This window comes from Symphodus melops (genome assembly GCF_947650265.1).
Source record: "Symphodus melops genome assembly, chromosome: 3".
In the NCBI taxonomy this organism is placed as follows: domain Eukaryota; kingdom Metazoa; phylum Chordata; class Actinopteri; order Labriformes; family Labridae; genus Symphodus; species Symphodus melops.
This window is the reverse complement of record NC_136693.1, coordinates 16,186,415-16,204,307: the sequence shown is the minus strand read 5'-3', so window position 1 is coordinate 16,204,307 and position 17,893 is coordinate 16,186,415. Positions and strand designations below refer to the sequence as shown.

General features: G+C 40.7%; 1 long non-coding RNA gene across 5 annotated transcripts in view; it reads left to right on the top strand.

Moving 5' to 3' along the window:
- LOC306820830 overlaps positions 1 to 17,893 on the top strand; it is a 90,085-nt gene that overhangs the window by 16,869 nt on the left and 55,323 nt on the right. The window lies entirely within an intron of this gene.

Below are 17,893 nucleotides of genomic sequence, written 5' to 3'. Positions count from 1 at the left end.
GAAGGCTGTGTGCCGCGTGGAGAAATCAAGGCGAACAAACAATCGACTGTACATTTAAACATGGCGGGGTTGTGTTTGTCTTTTAATGCTGCTGTCGTAAGGGACCAATCAACAGACTGCATCTTTTAGGGTTGGATCGATATTCTTGGCACCCCAACATCAGCGTACCAAAAAGTAGGATGGTATGTGTTGGTAATTTGTGGATCTTTCCCAGCTTTAGTCGATGGAAATGCCACGTGTGCTGTACTGAGACAAACAAAACTGAACCGCTTAGTGGAAACAGGGCTTTTGGTATCGGTACTTGATTGGCGAGTACAGCGAGAACCATGAAGCTCATGGACAAACACTGCTCTTGTGGGTAATTCTGTTACCAGTCTCTCATTTTTAATGCAGGGTTTGCCATAAGCGCTGGTTCCCAGTAAAACAGCAGAGTAGTCATGCTATTACAGTTGTCTTCTTTTTTCTTTCTCTTGTTGAAGCTGATGAAATGGTTTGGATTAACAAGTTGCAGCTCGCCTTTCCTTGACATTTTAGAAGCAGGTTAGAAGGTTCAAATCAAAATATGAACATTAGAAGGGTGTTTATCTGTCGGTGTCGGCCTCGCCCCTCAGTGTGTAAGGGACCAATCAACAGACTGCATCTTTTAGGGTTGGATCGATATTCTTGGCACCCCAACATCAGCGTACCAAAAAGTAGGATGGTATGTGTTGGTAATTTGTGGATCTTTCCCAGCTTTAGTCGATGGAAATGCCACGTGTGCTGTACTGAGACAAACAAAACTGAACCGCTTAGTGGAAACAGGGCTTTTGGTATCGGTACTTGATTGGCGAGTACAGCGAGAACCATGAAGCTCATGGACAAACACTGCTCTTGTGGGTAATTCTGTTACCAGTCTCTCATTTTTAATGCAGGGTTTGCCATAAGCGCTGGTTCCCAGTAAAACAGCAGAGTAGTCATGCTATTACAGTTGTCTTCTTTTTTCTTTCTCTTGTTGAAGCTGATGAAATGGTTTGGATTAACAAGTTGCAGCTCGCCTTTCCTTGACATTTTAGAAGCAGGTTAGAAGGTTCAAATCAAAATATGAACATTAGAAGGGTGTTTATCTGTCGGTGTCGGCCTCGCCCCTCAGTGTGTCTGTGTTCAGATGCTTAACTGAGGGCAGACTTTGGTGTTCAATATATACGAGTTTAATAATTAAAGTAAGAAAAATAGTTGAACAGAAGGCTTATTGTTTCTATGGGCGGATTCAAATAACGCTAGTGTTAGCTTTTTGACGATTGTTGTTTGGTATCAATAAGCAGTCAGCTAACGGTATTGACACAATCCTACCGACACTCAACTCCAGACTGCAGGGTTTGGATTAGAGGCCTTTCTTTCTATACCTGTGCAAAACTTCCCAGATAAGGTCTAAAATGTGTTTCAAAGGTTCGAGATGGATGAAGTAAGAAGACGTTGTGAGAAAGTAACACAAGTTTTTGTCTTTCAATCATCTTCAGAATTCCCTCTCGAGCATTTAGTAGAGACTACATTATAAATCTGTTGAAACTCAGTTTCCCAATGTGCATATGCATTTTTAATGGCTCCGTTAAGCAATGTCATAGTTTTGTATTATTAATAGGATTGGGGAAACATTTATAAACTGCAGTAATATGTCAAAGGGCTTTTCACCATGCAAAACAAAAGTGTTACATAAAACGCCAAAGAAAACAGAATAACCATTGTGACACTCAATTTGATCATTGTATGTTTTGATGGGAAACCTGAAGTACAGCTTTTAACTGCAACTTTTCATCTTAAGGGTAATACTTGATGCACTGTAATTATCTTTGGCATTTATCCTGCAGCTTTGAGTCAACAACTTTACTTCAGATGTACAGAGCTACTGTACTCCGCACTGTCTGCTGCCTTCGTTTCTTCTGTTGTCGTCTGCTTTGGTCTTAAAGTTGGATCTTCGTCTGCTGCAGTAAGTGACTTTGATTGGGCATTATTCCACAGAAGACAGGTAATAAGTATGTCTGCATTTTAGCGGGGCAGTTTCAAGACAACTCAGCGTGAAGCTGTCTTCATTAGGACCTTGTTAGACTGTGTTTCACCTGACTGACTGACAGACTGGCTGTGATGAGGCTCTATTAGACTGCTAGGCAAGTCTCTGTGGACTGCCCATTTACTGAAGGGCCTCCTCTCTCTCTCTTCCCCATACCGGTGTTTCTGTCTCTCTCTCGGTCGCTCTTCTGTTCTGTCTGACCAATCTAACCCCTGGAGCCCCCTTAACCTACAGTGGTTGAGAGCCCAGTCAATCAGACGCGATGATGTTAAACTCCTCTCCAAAGAACACCCTTCATCAGTCACCAGAGGGAGGGAGTGTCTGTGTCTGGCTGGCTGATGAGGAGTTCATCTCAAGTAGGTTCTATCTAATTTGCCGTCTGTCTCAAGCAAGGAGGTTGTATTCTAAAGCTCTATCCTCAACACTTCATCCCCTTTTACAAGTTCATAGTATAGTATGAGTATATCAACTCCGTTCAAGATTTCCCTTAAAACCTCTCAGCAAAGAAACCCTGAGAAAGGACCAATGTGGAAGTAAACACCTGAATGTCCTTGTATCAACACTGAGCCGGATGTATTTTATCGTCTTGCAGCTGTGTTAATTAACCTCTCATCACCGAGAGTGATGCACCATATGAGAGAGCCAAACTAGTTTCTCTCTCCCCAAGCTGACACCTGTCACATCCTCTAATATGTGGCAGTGAATGAACACTATGAAATAGTGTATTGTATTAATTATCAAGTGCATTATCACTCACTCAGAGTGAATATAGGGATTTTCTGAGCGTTTTTTTGTGGCGTCTCAATTAGATGGTTATCTTGTGGTCTGACAGCTGTGATTGGTCAACAGGACTAGCGTAGCTTTCATTTCACTTAAACAACTTAACTGTACACAAAGCATCCTTGTCTTACACTCCTTTGCACTTTGACTTTCTTCAATAAACTAAAGAGACAGCTTAACATAGTTTCTGTATTTGAAGATTTGAGGAGTCAAGTTTAAAATGAAAGGAAAAATTATAAGTACGATAACAAGCAAATGACATATCATGAGATATCTCAGGGCATGTAGTGGACTATTTTCACAGTTTGAAATGGATCAGTGAAAAAAAAGCCTGAGGAGGAAATTAAGCCCATTTCTTTCCAACAGCTGTGTTAGTGTCTCATTCAGAAATTTAACAGTACTTTTAAAGTTTGGGTCATAACAGTAAAAATGAAAGTATCGGTCTCTCTCTGGAAGGACTTTATATTTCCCCTCAAAAATAGTCATGACTCCACTCTCCTTTTTCTACTAAGTTGCTCACTTTCTTTCTGTGTATCTCTACAACTCCATTTTTATTTCAAATGTTCCCAGCTACTTGAATTACTCCTTTAACTTCTTTCCCATCCCAAACTCTACCTGCTGCACACATTTTGTAGGATAAAAGGTGAATTCTAGTCGCTCCCTCTTGTACTGCCCTCTTCTTTATCCTCCTCAGAGTGTGAAAAAGAAGAGATGTAGAGAGAGAAGAAAAGAACAAACAGTCGGCTGTGATAGTGAAAACAGACGGTCAGACTCTGGCAGCTGTGCAGGCTTCATGCTTTGTTGTGTAGTTTTTGGAGCTTTGGGACCAAGCTTGCATGATACCTTTGGAAACTCTCTTAACAGGCTTATACAGAACACAAATGTGGAAATAAGAGCAGTGGCTGTAAAATCCCATTTTAAGACATCACAACATAAAGAGTGAATTATAGGGCCGATGAACGGTCAGACAAACAGCAAATCCTCTCCATTGTTCTGTTTTTGTTTTTTTTGTAGTCTTTGAATATTGTCTATTATACCATTTAAATTGTCAAATAAGAAGGCACTGTTTTGTCGCTTTTTCTTAACGTAATTATCTAACGATTATAGGACAAGGGGTAAATATTGAGGAAAAAAAGCCCCCGTTATTCAGCCTTTATTCATGGTATTATTTTAATTACTGTTCACACGTTTAGATGAGTTTCAATGTATTATAAGCAGCACCCTGAATTACTTTAGCCTAAGACATGCTCTCAGTAACAGCTCATAACTGGTGCTGGTACTTGTGATCTTAGTTCAGCTAATATCCTCAGTCCTATTTATTAGTAATAACAGTGGTATATTGTTTATAACGAGCCAAGTTTTGTTGCTGTCACTATATCCTTAAAGAATAAAACCCAACATGGTACCCATTACATTGAAGTGCAGATATTTGATGTCAAAATGTGTGCTGTTTTTTATTTACTTGAAGAACTAGGTCTGATCTTATATCATGTAGGTTTCTGTGCAGTTTCTTGTGGTTGTATCTTTGATCCTCTGGATGTAAAGTCAGCCAGTATCTGTTTTTGTAATATTGGTATTTTTCTCATACTTTAGCATCACTAAAACCAGGTGCTGGGCAAAGCTCAACACTGCCTGTCTGAATACTGCCTCACACATGTTTGAGAGTTGGTTGGCTCCTCTCCATAAGGTTCAGTCTTCCAGCGGTTTGGACTTTAAGGGCCATATGATCAAGTGTGATGTGTAAAGATGTTACAGCTTAGATCTGGTGTGACCTAGGACCATGAAATATCTTTTCTTCAGTGAGCTATTCATCTCTATGTTACAACAAACAGTTTGATGTGTCGAAAATTTACTATAGACATAAATCTAAATTCGTTTGAACAGTCCTTTTGTTGAGCAATGCATTTCCAGATGTTTCCTCGCTACACTTGGCCTTTGTAGCATTACGAGGCAAGATATAAACTTTCATAGAGTAAGTTAGAATTCAGTGCTTTAGTACAAAATATCCGTTTTACATAAAACAAAGCAATCGGTTTTTTTTCTAAATATTTCACAATTCTGGATTTTCAGGAATGTGAACAAATTAGCTGTTTCTTGGCCATCTGTGCAATAACTGTACACTTCCATGACTTTACTCAGACCAATACTTCGGAGCATCTTTCTCTCAAGCCCTGCACATACAGACCGGTGAGTCTGAATTATGTTCATTATATCGTCTCAAAGAAGTTAACCAGAATTGTTTTTCGATAAACTGAAAGTGAAACCAAATGATGGTTGCATAATATCATCTGTGCTCTGTACATTTTCCTTCTTAATTATCTTCACCAATCCCCTGTCTGGGACTAACGCAGCACTTCCTCTCTGTGTAATGCTAAGTCTATTAAATGAAAGAGCAGTTTCCAAGAACATCGAGCTCGTCTGTTTTTAACAAACTAGTCTATTTTTAACATTTGCAGTTGTGTAAAGTGGACAAACATTCTTGCACTCTGTGATGGATAAGTACTCGAACGTGCCCCTGTGTAGGTATATTGTGGGTTTATTCTAGGAGTATGAAGAAATAATCACAAGCAAAATTTCCCTTTCAATGGCATCTGTATACTCATTGTTCCAGGGCACTTAGTAGTGCCTGTGCCACCAGACTATTTACAGAGAGGAATAATTCCTCATAGACAAACCCCATCTTGTGGTGAAATACTCAATAACATTTATCTCCAAAACTCTCAAGCTTTTCCTCTTTCACAAACTGCACTTACAGCCTGCCTTAGCATAATCATAAACTCACAATGATAACTATGTTTTTATTTTGTCTCCTACACTGTGACATTTATCTTTCAATCAACCTTGCGAAGTCATGAATTAACAATAACAAGCTATTAAATTTTAGAGATGTGCAAAACAGTACATCATGTTCATTTGTTGAAGTGCTCCTAATCTTAACTTTTTATGTTGTTTTTTATACACGTTTTGTTACAACTGTGAGCACCAAAGGAATCCTGTAATACAATATAATTGAGAACACTTTTTGTATAATAGGAAGTTGTTTGACAGATTTTTCTTCAACACAATCAGAACCCCCCCCCCACCACCACCAATAAAATAAAAAAAATAAAAAATAAAAATAAAATCTACAACTGGAATTAACTTTTGCTGGAAAATAGACACAAAAAAAGAAAGGTTGTTGGATGGACCATGTTTGTGCCCCAGTTGAACCACTTAAATGGCAGTAAATAAAGAGTTCTACTGAGCAGGGATCTCACAGGTTGATTGGAAATGAATCACCTATTTAGTAGGAAGTAGAACACTGCCATCTTGGTATCCTTAGATCATGCTCCATCTCTGCGTATGCAAAATGAAGTTGTGTGTAATTGTGGACTACAGGATGTGATAGGGAGTATAACATCTCCTTTCCATCAATGAAACTGCAATAGATAAATTCTCCCGCTTTAGATTCCTCAAGGTTTACATCAGCGAAAGCTGGACTCAATGAATACACCGACATCGTCGTAAAAATGTTCAACGACAGCTGTTCTTCTTCGGCAGACTGTGGTGGCTCAACATGGACTCCAGGGATACACAGACAATCTCTACGTGCACTACAGAGAGTATCCTGACTGGCTGCATCATTGTCTGGCAAGGCTGTTGCACCGTTAATGTGCTTTACAGAGTAGGCTCAGCAAATAACCAGCATGAAACTTCCATCCATGGAGAAACTCTACTCCCAGCGGGATAGGAAGATGTCCAACAGGATCATTGAAGACTCCGCTCAACAATCCACAAACTGTTCAGCCTGCTGCCATCTGGCTGACAGTACTGCAGCATCCAACTCCAAAGCAACAGGCTCAGGGAGAACGTCATCCCAAGACCACGATGCTGCTACTGGCTCCTACCTGTTTACATCTTTTTTACATTTTTCTTTATGTAATATGTATCCAGAGCTGAGCTTGATATGATTATTTATGACTTTGTTTCATCAAGGTTTGATTACTGTAATTCTCCATTCACATATCATAGCATTAAATTGTTGAACCGTCCACGAATGATCCAAAGTGTTGCTGCTAAGCTGGTGACAAAATGTCCTAAAAGGTCTCAGGTTACTTCTATCCTCATGTATTTGCACTCGCATCCCATTCATTTCATAATCCAGTTGACAATTCTTGTGATTTTGTTCAGAGAACTGCGCAGCCAAGCACCTTCTTACTAGCATATAAATTATAGGTGGAAAAAAAGATAGTACTTCTGAGATTTGAAATAGATTCATCAAATTTTCTTTGGGCTAATCAGTCGCTCCCTGCTAAGTGCTAAGGTTTGCTCTTGAACTTAGTAGAATGTCAAATGGAGCATGTTGAAATTCAGCGAGTCTCACAGGTGACTGGAGCACATCATGAAGTATGAACTAGTTTGAAAATAGACTTTGAATCCACAGATCCATGAATTCAGACTTGTTTTAAATTGAAATAGATTGTGAATTGAATTGTGATGCTAAGAATCAAAATCGAATCCAATCGTCAGACTCCCGGCTCTAACATCAAATACTGTTTGAAGCCGTATAACAGCAGCAGGACTCTGAGGTCTTCTGCTCGGGTTGTTTCTCTAAAAAAAAAGGTCAACGGCTTTTTTAAATATGTCCAAAGAGTTCTCCATTATCAATTCTAGTGGAAGACAGTTTCAAAGTTTAAGACTGTTTTGATATCTAATTAAATTATATTATGTATTCGGTCTCTTTTTTAAATCTTTCGATGTGAAAAACTTTGTGGTTTCTGCTCTTGATAGGTGTTTTATAAACTTGACGCTTATAATACATGTCTAACACTGTACTTACGTTGCAGTTTATCAATTTGACCACAGTATCATACTTCAATAGCTTTTATTTATTCCGCTTCAGTTGGGCACAAATGCCATTTTTGGATTACCTTCAGTTTTTAAAACCATGTTTTAAAAAATACAGCTAACTGCTGCTAAATCTTTATTTTAATGTATGCAGACACATAGGGTAGAACAGACACCTAGCTGTGGGAGTGTACCCCACCGAGGGCAGGGGTTACTTCCCTTTGTGACATCACAAATCTCTAAACGGCTTGTTTGAGCACACATTTTCTGAAAAGTGGAGCTGGCAAACTTTGGGGGATATCATGAAATAAATAACTGTCATTGACTGCCCATTTGTTCCGTTTATACAAACATGGTAATATTTGATAATGAAAGTAATATGTGAAATTGCTACTATTCTACTTATTGAGACTCGTCATTTTGCATCATCTTTCTCTCGAATGGATTTTGAAGACAGACTTCATCATAGGTATTTTTTTTTTATCAGTGACTTTGCTTCTCTAGGTCATCAAAGGAAACTCATTGTGAAGTTAGATAAGCACTGGTGGTGGTGATCAGACTGCTGTGTGATCTGCCATGTCAAAGGTTAAAAGGTGCGATCAGACACTTGCAGTGGCAGATGCAAGCGAGCTCCTCGGCGGCCTTTAAGTACCTGAATCTCCTGTGGGATCTCTTTCAACATCAGTATTCAGGTCCACTACCTCTGCCCCCTCTCATCCCATCCACTCCTGGATTTATTTTCATACTATGGGGGGATATGATAGCCACTTAATAATTCATATTTAGAGTGTATACCCATGCACTGAGAAATTCTGATTCATCCTCCTGAGTAGCTGCCCACCCTCTTGCATCATTTAGGCATCCAAGTTCTATCTGTGGCTTATTCGCTCAGTCTGTGTAATGCTCTTTGGAGTGGGCCGTCAAAATGTTGGAGAAAGACGGAAGTTTGTGTGGGTGGACAAAATGGTCTGTTTTCTTTTTCTCAGCGTTCTTCTTTAGCAACAAGAGTCCAAGCAAACAAAGTTAAGGAGCAACTTAAAACTGTTCTGATGGTTGTAAACGTTGCCATGACCGCTCTGTATAGTCTACAGTCATATGACAGCACCAGTGTGGAGACAGTCCAAATGGGCTCATCAGCAAAAAAAAGTAACTTGGTAATTATCTTCAAATGAAAAACAGTTAGACAATTTTACTTTTTGTGGAATCAAAGCAAAATGAGAACATAATTACAACAAGTGGGTTCTGCCATTGTAATGTAGAGAGACAAAAGGGGAGAAGTTTTTTCTTGTTTAGAAGTACGGATTCCATTTCATCCGAGTGACAATCGAAAATACCAAAGTTAATCCACTGTCCCTGCGTCCCAGTGACACACTCAGTCTTTGATGATCCATTCTGAACAACATGCTCATTTAAAACTGTTTTCCTGAAAATAAAATCATGAGGCGACCACCATCATAAAATGCTGTACTTTTCCCCTGCTTTGCCAAAGTGTGAGTTGTATACTGCGTATTTTCTTATAAAGAACACAGTATTCAAACTACAACTCTCATTGAATAAGTCATTTCTAACTGTAATTATGGTGTTGCGCTTATATGGTGGTAACGCTTTATCAGCATCACAAGTAGCAGACAGCCAGAGGCCGGGCATGCAATCTAAAGACTTCTACATTTATATAGGTTAGATTTAGGACAGTGGAAACAGGGAGTGAACAGGGGAATGACGTGTTTTAAAAAAGAAAAAAATCTCCAAACTAGGAGCGCTATAGGTAATATTTGATCTGTTTTTATAAAGTTGTGAGAACAAAATGTGTATTAATGTGTTGTTGCATGTGGTGTCCAGGTCAAAACACCGTTTTATGTGAACATAGAATCTTCATATTGATGACTTTTAGGGATAGTTTTTGACAAACTCTGTTCTCTCTTATACTTTTTTCATCTTGAATTCCCACCGTTTTTTTTGCTTGAGTATTCACATGTGTGCCTCATTAGACATAAGAAGCTTTATTTAGGCCATGTTTTTGTCAACAAGTTGACCAACAAGTTTTTTTTATGATTTCAATTACATGCCACTTAAAGCATTGCATGAATAATCAAAATGTTGGCTTGGGGAATGGTGGCACTGTACATACTCCAGGCTTACAGTAACGCTTCAGACTTTGAGAGAAAGCCAGAAAGGGAGAGCTTGTTGGGCTTTGGTCTTTACACTATGTTCTTTTTCAAGTCTATTTGTCAGAGAGAGAAAAGATAAATATAGTTTATGACAAACCAAAATAAATGGGTGGGTTCAAAAAATGTGCAGAACAACAAGCCACAAAGGAAGATGTGGCCGACAGAGGCCACATACCAACAGCCTGCCTCTGCCACGGAAATAGATGCTAACATGGAGGGAGAAAAGAGATGTGACACCGTGACAATGATTAGAGCTGAAAATGTTATGCCGAATGTCATCTTTACTGTGGCTGTCTTTGCAATTTTACATCAAAAAGTTATTGATTTCATTCATCACTGTGTTTTTTTACATCATCTGATTGTAACTTATTACAATCACGAGTGTTGGCAATAAACTGCAGGCTGTTTTCATACTTCACCACACAACTGTTGCTGCATCATTTGAAGCTAAAAACCAATCACTCAGGATTAAAGAGTAATTCTGCCTTGCAGATATTTCTGTATGATTATATGAGGGCGGAATGATGCATCGTATTAAAATTGCAATCGGTAAATATTTCCATTGCAGGGTGTGTAATGCCAGTCGTGACCACAAACAAGTCATGCTCCCATGTGATTAGATGTAAACAAAAACCTCCACTTTTCTCTTTCCCATGAATAATTTACATGCAAGGTCTGTCTGATATCAAATGCAGTGGGGACAGAAGTGATCAGTGTGCATGCAGGGTCTGTGTCCTTTGCATTGACACTGTAGACATACAGGAGAAGATGCTGTCCTCACAAATCCCAGCATGACGCTTGACGCTGACGCTCATCTACACGAGGCAGATTTATAAAGATTTTTTTTTTTCCATTACAATCTGTGGTGAGATATATAAAAAAATCGCAAATCGACTTACTCAGATAACCAATACTGCCACATAAGTAATCAGTCTGCACACCAAATCTACAAGAACTAATCGACTAACTATAGCGACAAAGAGCATGCTGGCAGCAAAACTTTTTTAACATTAACCTCCATTTGCTCAAAATCATGTATAAAAAATGTGTTACATTGTTCTGTAAATAAACCTTCTGAAGCGCTCTTTTGATTGGAAAAAACCCCCCAAACCCTTAAATACAATCAACAAGTGACCAGCAGTGGTGGGCAGAGAGACTCACGGATCAGTACGTCTGACCTGAACTGTCAATGTTGGCTGTGAGCTCAACTAATGTATTGTAGCTAGTCGGAGGGCTGCACAGAAACTGTAGGTTGTGTACTTTGCTGAACGCGATGGAAATGCTCATGCAGGAAGGCAGTTCACTCCCAACAAACTGTGCCGTGTATATCGGTGCAATTTATTTTCCCGATTTTACGGTAAGGACTGAAAGAATAAATGAGTACAATTGATTGATTGAAATTCCTCATTGATCTTAATAAAAATAAGTTTTTGGATGGAAAATCTCAGTACGTATCAAAACCAGAAAAATAATCGCAATTTCCTTTTTTCCATCATCACTCAGCTCTAGTTGATATGGCTATGGATATATTTGAGGAGCATTCTCTCCGACTCCATTCTCTGTGCTCCTTCAAAAGCCAGGCCCCTCACTTACATGCACTAACGCCATTGGTCCAGAAGCAGATTTCAGCTCATGCTTTGAGTGTGGGCTAATGCATGCATTGGGTAGAGAGGCTTGATTGGTTTATAAAACGTGTGCCGACTGCCGACTTTGGTCCAAGTTTTTATGCGTTTACAGCTGCCACATATGATGGATTTTTTTTTTTTTTTGGTTTCTTTTTCAAAGCACGTGACTTATTGATTACCATCAGTACATTAAGACAATTTCAACCGAAATCTTAAAAAGTGTATCTGGAGAAAACGATATACCCTGCCTCTAAGTTATTGAATACAGTTTCAGCAATATTTAATGCTACGTCCACTGGGATAATAATATGAGCATTTGTACTCTGTTCTTGCGTGAAGCTTGGAAATAAAGCTATTTGTAGCGATATCTTACTGTGCAGTTCAACATTTATTACCATAGTCACAACCACAAGATCATATCATTTACCCCGAAATCCTCTTAAGTGATTTCCAAGAAATTACAGAGACATGGCAGATGAAGTGCTTGATCCCTCAGACTCGGCGCCTGAACAGATGTAGTGTTAGTACTCCACCAACACTGGCAGTTCCACAGCTACAATTAGCAACTGGTGTTGATTGGCTGCTGCAATTAGTGATACCAAGTGGAGAATGTTTAAGCACAAAATAGTCCTTGTGCTTACTTGGAGGTATGTAAACGAGCCTTTTTCATTTGACAACCATCCTTCTACAACAATTTTGTAGACACTTTTCTTAATTCAAAGCAATGTACATAAGAGCCCAAGAAGTAAAAGAACAGCCATCGTGCACATGTGCTGACAGGCAATGCACCAGATCTCAAGAGAACATTCAATGACATATTATCATGGTTTGAGGGATTTACTTTCACACTGTATTATGCTCGTCAAAAAACAAAAAAACAAAAAGCACGATCTCAAACACTATGCGCATGTTAGGGCCTTCCAGTCGAGAGTTCAGTGTGCAGATGAAATGTCTTTTTTTTGTCGAGGCTTGCTTTGCTCAGAGTAAGCAGTATGTGGCAGAACAGAGCTGTCAGCAGATTAGAACAGGGACCACATTTGAACACATTATTTGTCATGATAGGAAGAAACAAATAATACCCAAGATCAAATTACACACAACTAGAAATGTGTACGAAAGCGAAAGGTCCTGCTCTTTTGTCAAATCTCTTCAGATAACATTTGTTATGAATTAGCGCCATACAAATAAAGATTGATTGCTTGATCTTTCTCAATGATGACTGAGTAAAATAAGCAACTACTCAATAAGGGCACATCCACTGCTAAAGCAAACTTATCATTTTCCTCTATCCGTAGTTATGCAGATCAATATAACAACAGAGAGGCAGCTGAAAGAGGAGGAGCAGGAAGAGGAGAGAATGAGAAGTCTCCCAGGAGATCACTGCCCTGAGGAGGCACGATTAGGAGGTGAAGCAGTCAAACGCTCACACCAAATGTTCTGGCACGTCATGATAACCCCAGGCTGTTCTAGGGTAAGAGGACTGACAGCCAGACTCTCCTTATGGCTGACTTCAGCTGGATTGTTTATCATCTCCTATGGCTGCGCTTCTGACAAGACTTCTACCCTCTTCCTGCTCATTTACAGCCTGCACTCTGGTGCAAGCCTCTGTGCTGACACGCAGCCGTGAGCTTGGTTTCTCAGTTTTAGCGGCTGGAAAGCATGCTCTCGCAGTATGTTTGCTCAGTTACTGCCCTATGGACCTAAACCCTCATATAAATAAAGATTGAATTGAACCCTTTGTAATAGTTTATATTTGAAGAAAAGTGGACATGATGATCTTTTTTATTATTATGATTTAAGTTAAGCAGGGAAGGAAAATAAAACATGGCCTGGTCTGGGATGTACACTAAGAATAAAGGTGTGTGATCAGCTACTAAAACAAAATGCATATTAAATGTTCTATGATCATTACGAACAATGAAGCGGATTTTAAATTGTATGTCTGTTAAATGATTGTAGCTCCAGGTTTCACTGTAGGTTTGATGTGGTTCTGCTGCTTTTCAGGACGTCTCTTATCCTCTTTTACTCACTGGCACCTTAAAGCACCGTGAAGTTGTGAAGAAAAAAAAAAAGATATATATGTGGGATTCGCTTGTTGAGGATTGAGTCAATGGAGTTCAACAATGTTCTGCGAGTATGCAGCGCTCATTCTCAACCTAGTCGTCGTTACTACAGTAGGCACTCAGAAACAGAGTAGGGTGGGTTTTGGCAACTCTGGAAATGTGGGATCTCGCAATGCAGCATGTTGAGCTATGCCCACTATCTAGGTACATTTTCTGCCCATATGCTTGGCTTTTAGGACCAATGAACTCATCGGTGCTCAATGTCCCTCGGTCTGTTCCCCTTACACATGTCGCAGGTCTGCATTACACTACGCAGGCGACAAAAGAGAAAAAGATAGACGTCCTCTGTTACGTCTTTAATGCAAATCTTATGGCGTTTAGCTGCTCTCTGCCTTGGTATGAAGCCTCCACACGCGAGGCTCACCTGTTGTGATTATGGGGTTGCAAGTGAAGCTTTTTGAAAATGAGACAGTGTTTCTCACACACAGATGATTCCTGGGCGGACTGTCCATGTAAATGTATGGCCACCTTAGTATATTTCCGACATGTTCTTACTCAATGTTTAAGTATTAATTTATTCACACTGTCCGTTAATGCCTCTTGTGCAGATGCACTACTCGCCTTCAAAACTGAAGCGTCTCATGCTTTGTTTTAAAAACTTTATTGGACAGCTGCTTTTTCTGTGCTGGACTCTTATAAACAACAGAAGATGGAGTGGAAAAGGAGTGGAGGGGTAGTTGTGTTTGTGTCAGTGGATACATTCAGCAGATTGGAGTTTTGCTTCACCAAAAATACGTTTTAGGGGAACACACATTTAATATTAATACAAACCTAAAAGTAAAAAAAATGAATAAAATGAAAGTCTGTATCGATGCCTTGCTCGTCATTATCCATAGCATGACTCACTTGTGTTCTCAATTAGTCATGAGAGAGAAATGTACTGTAGCAGCTTTTACTGTTGACTGTGAAGGCAGCCAACGGGTCAGAGTGGCAAATTTGCCCTGTTGCACTATTAACCCATCTGGAAAATAGTTCCAACTTATATCACTCACTTATTTCTATGTGCAATTACATTTAGTTTATGATGTTCTCCTAATAACCTACTGATTGATAAACTGTAGCGCTCGACCCAGTCATCACTGTCACATGTGCATTAAAGACAGAGCCCTCTGAGTTTATTAGTCTTTGTTTCTAATAATTGCATGAATGCGTGCACAGCCCCGCGGGCTCAGTGTGCTTGCAAAAGACATGTCGGTAATGAGAGACGCACCTGGTTGCCTGCGGTGGTTATCTTTCATTTCATTCAGCAGCTTGTGTCAGCTCACAAGATGGCCGTAACTATGAAAACACCTAGGGTGTTACTGCTGCTGAATGGCTCCTTTGTTTTTGCATTCTTCTGTTGTGTGAACACTGTTATGGTTTCCTTGGCTGATAATTACTGAAGCAATGTGGGCTCTTTAACACCTGCTGGGCCTGTTACCTGTGTGTCTGTGTGTGTGTGTGTGTGTGTGTGTGTGTGTTTATGTAGCTCCGTGTTTGTGTAGGCCATGACTGTGATAGAACTTGACACCCACTTTAGTACCTTTCAAGCACAAACAGACAATAATCTGCCAAAGTTTTTGACACAGGATGGGAAGAACAATCATCTTGGCACAAACGGATAGGAGAAGGGTTTTGTTTCTCCCAGATAATTTGAACCAGGTCAAAAATAAGAGCATCCTAACATGATTGCCAGGTAAATTGAATGAGGCCCATGGGCCGGGGGGCCCTCTTTGTTTTTCCAGAGGCTGTGACTGGGGGCATTTGAAGGCTTCTAATTGAACACATATTTATTGTGCTTGGTTCAGCCGAAGTGTGACGAATACGATGATGCCTCAATTAGAACCATTAACAGAACGCTTGTGCTTGCTTTTCTGTAATTTTTTCCATGAATGAGCCCCCCCCCCCCCCCCCCCCCCCCACACACACACACACACACACACACACTGTGATCCTTTCAAAGCCCCTCTGGGAAAATCGCCTCATGCTTTGCCGATATGGACGATGGCGGCTCGATTCTTCATCCGTTCTCGAGGCACAATGCAGTAACAATCCTTTTAGCGTATGAAAGAAAAATGCCAGGGTGCATGAGACAGCCAGAAATGTGAGTAAAACTACACTTTAAGGTGTCTGTCGGAGTGTCAACAACTGAACACAAAGTTATCTTCACCTCTGTCTTCAGCGCAAAATGGGAGCAGTCACGGGTGGCTTGCTAGAATGTCAGAGCCAGTGAAGAACTTATAGCTTGTTTAAGGCTTAGCAGAGTGTTGTGACCGTAGAGGCCTGTGTAGCAGCTGATAGGTTTGAGTGTGTCTAACCCTGTGATCTGTGTGCTAACATTGGCCTACTGGGGTAAGATCAGTTCCTCAGCCCTCAGCCTTTGTCCTCTGAGAAGGGAGGCTTACCCAAGGACCCCCTGTTTACTCTGGCCTGCACAATGGCCACGTCTAAACTCCCTTTGTAGGGTGGATTTAGGCTAGATTTACTTCAATTTGATCTGGGAGGGCCCCTTTTCATCATACTGGAGGTCTAATGCCCTTAACTGGCTTAACCTGGCTCCCCTGTGAGCCCAGGACCCTCATGCCCACAATCTCTCGCGTCTGTTCCACTCGCACTTATCCCCCTGCTCTCCTCTTCGCCCTCAAGTCCCCTGAGAATCCTCAGCTTCACTGGGCTTCGACTGTGGCAGAGCATGCCGGGGCACGGTAGGGTGACACCTGAGAGGCATGTTTAACATGTCATAAGCATGCTAGGATCAGCATAAAACCCTTTTTTTTCTGTCCAAACAATGTGTGAGATACCAGCCGTTTGCAAATTCAGGTAGATTGTGTAGACATTTCTTAGCCCTTAGAATGTGGACATGGCAGAGAGAGGGAGTTTAATATTTACTATATCTGCTTTGCTCATGAATAAACACGAGATATCAGTATACGCTTGAAACCCCAGGACAGGAAAGTGCTCTCTTTGCAAGTGAAGGCTACTTTCAGAAAACATGTTTTAAAGATACAGTTAAAAAGCGATAAAAGTGTGTATTTTAAGTTGGCTTTCATCACACCTGTCAATCATCATCATACACTCTATATACTGTAGGTCTAAAACTCATCCTCCGTGCTATTTCTCCCTCCAGCACTTGTGTTTTTTTTTTTTTTTTTTCACTTCACCTGTGATGTGGATGGACCACCATGCTGTGGTGGAAGACGGTCTTCTCGTTGGCTCCAACTTTGATTCCTAGTTGACACAACATGACAAGCACAGCGCTGTGATTTTGTCGTTTCCCAGATAACAAATCCAGTCTTAAGTTTTTTTTTTCCTCCCACACCCAGGGGTAGGGTAACCACAAAAATGGTCTCCTGTTGTTGCTATGTGCATTTTTAAACCCTGCCTCCCAAATTCTGTATTCATGAGAAGAAAAAATATTCTTTTCAAAAAGTTGTTTTGAATTGCAAATTTCCTCAAATCAGCACCTAGCAGAACACAGTGGAAGAGAGTAAATGCAGGGACAGTGTGGCGCTTATCCCTACCCCTGTAAGCCTCCCCACACTGACATGCTGGCTGCCAGACTGTACTCTGACATTTGTGCCCAAATTGTCATGGCATAATTATGTAACCTAGACCATCCAGATTATTCAAATGTCCCCTAAAAAGTGTCATCTTCAGTGCCGGTGAGACTCTTGAAACCTGTCACCCGCTGAATTTGAAATGGTTAAATTTTGAGGATGGGTCTTTCACTCCCTCGTCCTGCCGCTTCCTTCTCTCTCTCCCTCTCTCTCTCCCCTCTAGCTCGGCCTAATCCAGAGGCACAGCGTCACTGCAGCATCAGTTTTACCTTTGATGGGCCCGGATTAAAGCAAATCTACATTCCTTTGGTGGATTTCAAACGCTGCCTGAACAATGATGCCAGCCAGAGGCGAGTTAATGAGGCCTTCAGTGGACTGGCAACGTGTGACTTTAAAATCAACCTGATTAGGGGAAGAGATATTATCTGTGCACCTCCCTCCTCCTCCGCTCTCATTCGGTGCGTCGGTCTCTCTCTTCCATCTAGAAACTTCCATTTGCCCCTTTTCTCTTTCAATTTACCACGTCTCCTCATTTATTTATTTATTTATTGCTCTTTTTCCCCTCCTCTACTCTTCTTCCTCTTTCCTTTCTCCCTTCTCTCTCCTCCTGCTCCCCAGTGAGTGAGGCCTGACTTAATTAGTGGGCTGGAGTGTGAATGTGCCTTTCACAGGGTGTTAATGAAAAGCTTTGCGCTTTCCCTTTCAGTGTATTAGCGACTCACTGCAACCCCCCCCCACAACACCCTCTTTGCCCTGCCTCCTCCCCTCCTCCCTCTTCTCCTCCCTCCAC